General features: G+C 35.3%; 1 pseudogene; it reads left to right on the top strand.

The window, feature by feature from the left end:
* The first annotated feature begins 570 nt into the window (after nucleotides 1-570).
* LOC149560846 (uncharacterized) lies at nucleotides 571-4582 on the top strand (annotated as a pseudogene).
* Nucleotides 4583-8825: the final 4243 nt, after the last annotated feature.

The raw sequence follows: 8825 nt of genomic DNA, 5'->3' as shown, positions 1-8825 counted from the left end.
TTTCATAGTTTGAAGAATTTGAAAGGTTCTTATCATTCAGTTACCCAGCTTATGTTTACACAACAGATTTTGGTGACTAAGAGGAAGAACTCATTGATTTTTCAAGCTTCATTATTTATTTTCATTGCTTCTTGAGAAATTGGCGACTCCATTCTCAAAGAACCCCATTTATAAGTCAAGAAAAAATTGCATTACAAGGTTTTCTAATTGTGAAGCCTTGGTAATAATTAAAATTTTAGAATACTAATGCTCACAATTAGTCACTTTACCTATCATGAGGGAAAATGGTGCAACCTTGTGAGGATAAAATTCTAATTATAGAAGAGCTAGTGAAGTTTTGAAAGAGAAGAACAAGCTAGAAAGTTGGCCACTATGGTATAAAGACAAATACAGAATCAGAGGCTAACTCAAGCACCAATTCAAAACACTCAGTGACCCACGAGATTGAGGTAACATCATTCTCTTTCTCATTAATTTAATGAAATTCTTTGCAGATTTATGTTAGTCTATTGTACAAATAGTCTCAGATAATGTATTAGGGTCAGAATTTTCTGAGAGATAAATTAGGATATGGCTGCACCTTGGGTAGTTGCTACTGGACCACTTAACTTTGCAGCCTACCATCCTCTTCCTTTCAGTTCTAGAAAGAATATAACTAAATTCATAGGAGATGGGAAGGTTACTATAGATGAACACATAAAGGCATTTTTCATAGCTATAAACATCTTGGGAGTTAATCATGAAGATGTTGCAATCCGGTTATTTGTCAAAACTTTTACTGAAGTGGCTGCAGACTGGTTCAATCACTTGGCTGATGGATCTATTAAAAATTGGAATACCATGAGAGCAGCTTTTGAGTATCATTTTAAAATTGTTGAAGACGAATATGCTTTGTTGGCTCAACTAATGTCAGTGAAGAAACTACCTTCTATGAGCATGAGAGACTTTGTTGCTAGTTTTAATAAGATCATGAATAGAATTCCAGTAGCAAATAGACCTACAACAGGCAACTTGGAAACATTTTTCATCAATGCTATGCCTCCTGACACAGGCTTTGAATTAAGAAGGTCTAGACCTGCAAATTTGGAGGCTACTCAAGGAACTGCTATAGAATTAGAGGATGATATGATTGTTGCAGGAAGATGGAAACATGAAATTCATAATAGAACCAGCATTAGTAAGACTAATTCACAGGAAGAAATTATTCAGAAGTTGTCCAATGAGCTGATTACTTTGAAAAGACAGCTCCCAAACTTCAACAATCCATATCAAAGAGGTTTTTTAGAGTAGGCTAGTGAATGTAGTAATAAACCTTTGTAGTTTCTTGGACCACAACAAAGATTAGCAATTGAAGCTCCACATGAAAGGGTGAATCATAGTGAGACTACATCATATTCCAATGGCAACTTTGGAAATTTATTTTTAAAATATGAATCTAACTCAGAGAAACAAGATGCAAAGGCAGCTGTTAATTCAAAAGTTCCTCTGACAAGACAAAGACAACCATCATCTAAAATGAACAACATTGATGTAAGTTCTAAAAAGGATGTTTTGTTTTCTCCCATCTTCCCTACATTGAGAGAACCTACATTTTCTTCATCCTCAGTATTACCATGGATGAGCCATCATGAAAAGCATTTCCAACCTGAACCACCACAAGAAGAAGAAAAGGTTGTTTTTATTCCTTGTTACTCAATAGTATTTCCTTTGGAATCATTAATTGCACCTTTAGATTCTTCATTTGAGGTTGAAAATAAAACTTTCTTTCTTAAGGATGAACATAATGAGAAGATTTTGGAAAATGCTCTACCTATGTCTAAAATTAAATATCAAGAACACACTACATATAGTTTAGATGTAATTAAAAAAGATGTTCAGAGACCATCTTGTTTTGATAGAGTTTACAAAGTCAATCAAGAGGAGATAGTACCTATGGTAGATTGTGATTTGACTGCTTCCCAAGAACCTATGAGTATGAATCTAGAACCACCCTCAGTATTGCAAATAGAAGAATCACTTCTAGTTCAACATGCTGAAATTATTGAAGCTGAAGAGATTTCTTTAACTACTATGTAGAGTAAGGAGTTGATGATTGAAGTAGAGGACAACATTGATCATAGATAGAATGAGCAGTCACTTCTCTCAGTTGAATCACTTGAGGCTACAGTAAGTTTTCCCAAGGTATGTGATGTGGAGATCACTAGTTTAATTACCTCAAAAAATAATATGTCTCAAGAAAACATTAAACAAACATTAGACATATACGCTAGTGATAGCACTCATAATATTGAAAATATAGGCCAATTTTTTTTTCTAACTACTGATGAATCAGTCAAAGATAAGGAGGATGGAATTAGTGAGCATAATGATGATGAATTTTTAATGGATGGTCTGGTGTTGAGTGACAATCAAGTTCAAAATTTTTAGGAAGGTCTTAGTCCTAAACATAGTATGTATTATAAAGATAACCCAACATTCAATTGGTCTCTATTGTAGCAAAAGCATGTAGGTACAAAAATATGTCATGAGGAAGTTTACGATGAAGGATGGTTATTTGGAAAATTACCATTGTTTGGAAGGTTGCTGAATTGGCCCTATTCTCATAAAGTAAGGGGTTGCTGATAAACTCAAAGGATTCATACATATGCAGGCCTCTATCTCACAAGGGGTCATATTTCTCTCAACCTGTGAATGGCTTTGTTTGATTCATGCGGGATCCTTCTCATGTAAGGTTTGTATAGTTTTTCCCACCTTATATGAGGTCTTTTTGTTGTGTTTAGTTAGTTTCCTTTCTTGTTGCTTGGTTTTCCTTGTTTAGTTTTGTTGTGTTGCCACCCTTTTTTATACCTATGCGAAACCAGAGATTCAAGATTCATTGCTTAAAAATGGGAATGTTTATGTTCCCAATCAGAGCTAGCTATTGCCCCACTTTTCATCCTACACCCATGCTGTCAAAGTGGAAGATTTTAAAAATTTTAATGTCTCAGTCAGGTTTGGTCTTGTTTGAGTCTAGCTCTAAGTCCTCCCTAGAATAAGCTATCTTTTTCGAGTTTCCCTGCCACTGCCTTCTTGCTCTAATTCGGGTGGGTTATTTTTAAAAGTCTCTTCATATTGGGTAGGTTATAGATCCCAACCCGATGAAGATAATGTGTTCCTATTGATGATCTTTTTCAGTAGAAGGATGATTGAGAATTATAGTTACCATGCATTCATAAGAAATCAAAGAAGATTCTTCATATAGATGATGCAGTGACAGAGATGCTGTGAGGAGTTATTCTTGAAATCCTTCAATGGCATTGGATCTAAGTATGGTGATTGACAGGCTGAGTAGAATGAGCTATGAGACATGGAAGTCATGTTACTTTGTTGAATAGTTTACTGCTAATGTAATAAAAATAGTAACAATTTAGTGCTGAATTGTATTGAAATTGAGGGACAGTGCTTAATAATGAGCACAAAGACACTTTTAAAATAGAAATATGGACAATGTGATATGATTACATGATGCAAATAGTAGAGTGATGAAGCACATCCCTTCTTTAGAGATTTCTTGTGCAAAGCGAGTTTTTGGAATCTCGAGTTGTCAGATTGTAAGCAAAGGGAAGGTGATTGTTTGACAAACTTCTTCATCAGAGACTCCTCCAATGTCAACAATAATTGATTTATTTGGTTCTTCAGAGAAAGTTCTTGTGCCTGGTGTTAAGAGTGAGAACTCTATACCACTCTCTAATAATGCATCACATGATACAAAGACCGATCATGAGCTGATTGAGGACATCAAAGAAGAAACTACCAAGTCAATACAAAATGGAGGAGAGCCTAATAATCTATCTAGAGTTATGCCCCCACCTGGGAGTGGCCAAAAAATAAAATAAAATGAAATAGACCCATTGTTGAATAAACATTGTGAACATCTTGAGTATTGATATTTACAGTATAAGAAAACAAGAGAGTTGGTTGACAAATATGAAGGAGGATTAGAAGCTTTTTCTAGGGGTTTTGAGAAGATGGGATTTATTCATAGATGGATCTCCACCAAAAAATGCAGACGGATCTCCACCAATTGCCCATGGATCTCATGTGAAGATACACATGGATACTCCCTCTGGTCCAAAGGATGCAATTCTTGCATAGATTAAGTTTGCTATCAAAGCTCTAGGTGAGATTCCCTACAACACAAATATTCTATGATCCACCGCTTGAGGAAAAATATCAGTTTAAGTATCCTTGACCAAAGTAGTGTAAATCCTAGCAAATTTATGAAGCACATGTTGGCATGAGTAGTATAGAACCCAAAATCAACACATATGTAGAGTTCAGAGATGATGTGCTACCACATGTAAAGAGCCTTGGCTACAATGCTATTCAACTTATGGCCATTCAAGAACACATTTACTATGCTAGCTTTGGTCATGCTTCAAAAAATGTCTTCGATGGATTGAACATGTTTGATGGAACATATTCTCATTATTTTCATTCTGGGTCTCAAGGATATCATTAGATGTGGGATTCAAGGCTTTTCAACTATGGCCATTGGGAGGTGTCAATTTGCAAGGTTATGATGAATTCTTTCTCTTCATAGATAGAAATTTGCAAGTGCTTTTTGAACATCTCCAATATTTGGTTGAGCAGTATCAATTGCTGGTGCAAGTGTTCACTGGTATGAAAAAATTGGAATGAGAAAGTAGTGAAAGATGGGTCATATCACTATTGTAGGATCTTCAATGAATCTGGTTAGAGCATGGATGAAGCTGATAATAGATGGGAAACTCATGACGGGAACTCAATGGTTGGTGGAACATCTTTAGTGTCAAATATAGGAGACAATGAATTAGCCTTTCAGCTATAACTCAAGAAGCTTGTAGAAAACCTATGAGTTAACTCAATTGAAGTGAAAAGAGAAGCTATAGAAGAGTTTTGGTTCATTTAAAAAAATTATTCAGGGAGCATGAGCTATCAGACCTTTGGTTGAAATTTTGCATTCTTGCTATCTGAGAATCTGAGAAAATGTTGCTGCAACTTTGTACAATATCTTAGCTATGGAAGTCCAATGTTTAAGTCTGATATAAAGGAGGTAAAAGTCTCAATCGCCATTCACACATGAATTGACACCAAGTTCTATTTGGGGAATTGAAAACAGAGCATGGAGGATGCGACATTGGATGAACCCTGTGATAATGTCTGTGGGTTGATAAGGAACAATGCAAGCCACAAATGGAGTAATGAACCCAAGCCCAAGCTTCATAGCAGCCTGAGGTTTTATTTCTCGACTATAGCTGACTTCATGAACTATCAAGTGCGAATAGTTCAGAGCATTTAAATTAAGAGACAATAGATTTGCATATTAAAAGAGACTCATATTGAGTGCATGTGGAAAACATGCAAAGGTCACTCCTTGTACGTATTGAAGGTGGCTCAATATTAATAACTCTATGAAATTAACTCTAGACACTATCATTGTAACATCAATATTGAAAATAAGAAGACACCTCGAGACCTTCATACTGATTCCCAGTTAGAAGCTTCACACTAGTTTCAAACACCAACATAGATGTATTGATTACACTCCATATACTTGTCCAACAATTGAAGTTGGAAATGATCAAATTTAGAAGATTTAAAAAGAGAATCTAAAAAGATAGATAAGAAAAGGAGAATTAGAAAGAAATAGTTATGAAACCAAAAGTCACCATGGGAGAACCGAAAGGTTGTGAAGAAGATTATTTATTGTTATGTTTTTCCAAGAATGAGGGGGGAAAATTTTGGCATAAAGGGGTTGTAGAGACAATCATACTGGATGCCATTTCTTTACTGTCCATGTGCTTCCTTTTTTGCATACAATCATAGAGCTGGAGTAGAGGAGAGGGCACTTTTAATTTCTGCATTTTCATTCATGCATTAGAGATTGGTATTCAATTTTTGTAATAGATTTGGCTATAGATTGCAAGAAAATATAACCAGAGTATTATTTTTGTTGTGTTTAAAACAAGGAAAGTTTTTTTATGAATCAGAGTATTTGGGCATCATTTTTTTGATTACTTTCAATCAGAGTATTGCTATGGTCAATTTTGAGCACTTTCTTGCATTCTTAGTCAAGTGGTGATAGCGTGGTAGACCAGAGTACTATCATTTGATCCTGTTGTAAAGATTTGGATATTTAATCTTCATTTTAATCTCATATCATTACATTTGCATAACTAACAACATTCTTGCAATACCAATGTTAGGAAGTCATAGGATGTATGAGTTCTCAAAGTTGGCTAAGGTTTAGAATCTAAAATTTGCCTGAGTTAGTCCTGTATAGGATTAGCTTGGTTTTCCTCTTCTGCTCTCGGGTTAAGAGCATACCCTGTGTTATTTTTAGGATCAAAAAATAAATCATTGCATATCATTCCATAAGGGAGCTATACCTACCAATTTAGAGAAAAGCTTATTCATGAGCTTATTTATTTTATCATCCTCTATATTAGCATTATCTATAGGACTATAGTTCTGATCAAAACAACGAATGAATTCTAAAACCCTGGAATATACTCTCCACTTTTTCTTTTTGGTTTCCTATTCTTGCAATGAGAACTCATTCCTTATGATGCCCTTTGGATAATATGAGTCATGTTTGACCTTTCCTAATTTAATTCTATGTCTTAAGGTCTGATTAAAAAACCCCTCATTATCACAAAAATAGGGATGGGAAATAGCCATTTTGTACTCATCCAAAATTTTATGTAAAAAGAGCCATCCCCCTTTAGTAATTACAAACTGATGGGCCATAGTACAAGTAGGGAAAATTTACCCCAGTTGCCTTTTCAATAGATACATCTCTTCCACTCTTCCTAACTGCCATAAAATCTTAGCCTTTCATACCTTTAAAGGTACTTGGTAGGGCAACACATGAGGGCTTCCTTTAAAACCATAAATTCTAAAAAAGTACAAATAGAGTATGGGACGATATCTCCCCAATTGTGTGAAACTTTCAAACCATTGGGATTGTCCATAGGCCTAATTAAATTCATTAGTGCCTTGGGGATTTTGGGATTGTCACTCAATATGAGGCATCTCAACTTGGAAGCAAAATACCTATCAAACCTAACAAAGCTAGCCTTCTCTGTATCCTAGGTCATATCTGTACTCCACAACTAGATTGGTAGTGCTTCCCCATCCTCCCCTCTTTTCAACTCCATTTCTTTACCAAAATATTTCACTCCTTTAAATAAGAACATATGCATCAACAGAGAATAATGGCCAAAAGTTTTCTCCACTCTTCCTTTTGCAATTCAAACCAAACTAGTATGAATTTCTTCAGCCAAATAAGAAGAAAAATAAAAAATAATATCTACATGAAAGGAAGCAATTTGAACCATCATATACATACGGCTGATGGGCATGAAATTTTGTTTGTCCTCACCAAAAACATGACATAGGGTCCTGTACATTTCTATAGCCTAGGAAGTGAAGCAATCCTTTTTAAAAGGTTCCCTAGAGGCTGCAATGATTATTGGCAAAGTTCCTATTGTGCCAATATGTGCCCTCAGTGCACCTCCCCTAATCAAATCCTTCTTTGCTTTGTATTCATTTTCTAATTCTTGCAGATTAATCAACACATGATAATCTGTCAAGGGCTCTAGGCGAAAAACCTCTCTAATTTCCTTAGGACTGATTGAGATCAGAGGCACACCATCAATTCTCAGCACCCTAAAAACTTGGTCATAATTCTTGGCAATGGCTTCAAGAAAATCATAATCCATGAAAACACTTAGAACTACTAGTTTTCCCAAATCAAAATTCTAGACATTAGCATGTGGGGCAAACAAATTCCTCTCTGAAAACCATTTTTTGAACAAAACAAGACTAGTCTGTGAAGTTATTGCATCCCTAACCTAGTTCCCTTTGTCATATAGGCCATCTACAATTTTAAGCCTAGGGTTTAAGGAAGTTAACTTCTTAACCTGCATAGTTTTGGTGGTGGACTCTGAGGGTAATTCTAGCAAATCATCATGAACATTTCTATCCATATAATTCACTTTCCTAGAAAATACTTTCTTAGGAGGCATCTTGATTGTAATTTGTAGGAACTAAAATGCTACAGCGGTTATAATATGAGTACTTACTTGATTTGTTAAGCTTTTTCTTCTCTAAACTTCTACAATAGCTCACAAACAAATGGGAAACTGCTTCACGTTTTTGCTAGGTTTAGCACAATATTCTCAATAGGCTCTTGTGCTCAGAAAATGTGAAATCTTTATTCATGTGAGATTAGAACTGATGAAATCTCCCATATTATACTCTATTTTCCTCACACATGAAGCCTTCATTCCTCATAAATGCACATAGTAGAAAAATAGAGTGGCATCACCTTTCCTTTTAAATCTATGCCATTTATCTTTAAAAAATCCTACGATCGAGGCATTAAAATGGGGTTGAATCATCTTTCTTTTCAACACGCTCATAGTCAAACCAATGAAATAGTTCCATTTATGCCTTTCCTTTGTGATTGGCACTTTGAACGGACCCACTTTTCCTTGAGGACATGTGTCACTAAATCGCTACCTCACTATGCATAAAGAGTGAGCACATTGCCATAGCGAGGAAGTGATAACCCTTGATCTGATCTTAATCTAATGGTAGGCATTTTATTGCATTCTCATTACTATAATGGTGGGTCCCTCCTATATTTTCCTTGTTCACTATGTCACTATGGATAAAAGGTGAGTAACTTTCAATATCGATAAAGTGATGATCATTGCTTCCCTTTTGATCGAGTGGAGGACATTCCATGCATCATATTATATTAACATGGTGGGCCTCATCTTTATTTTCTTTACTCA

This window comes from Cupressus sempervirens, chromosome 4 (assembly GCF_028749045.1).
Source record: "Cupressus sempervirens isolate cs-2001-9-10 chromosome 4, ASM2874904v1, whole genome shotgun sequence".
NCBI lineage: Eukaryota > Viridiplantae > Streptophyta > Pinopsida > Cupressales > Cupressaceae > Cupressus > Cupressus sempervirens.
The sequence above is the reverse complement of the archived record's forward strand: the minus strand, read 5'-3'. Positions and strand labels throughout refer to the sequence as shown.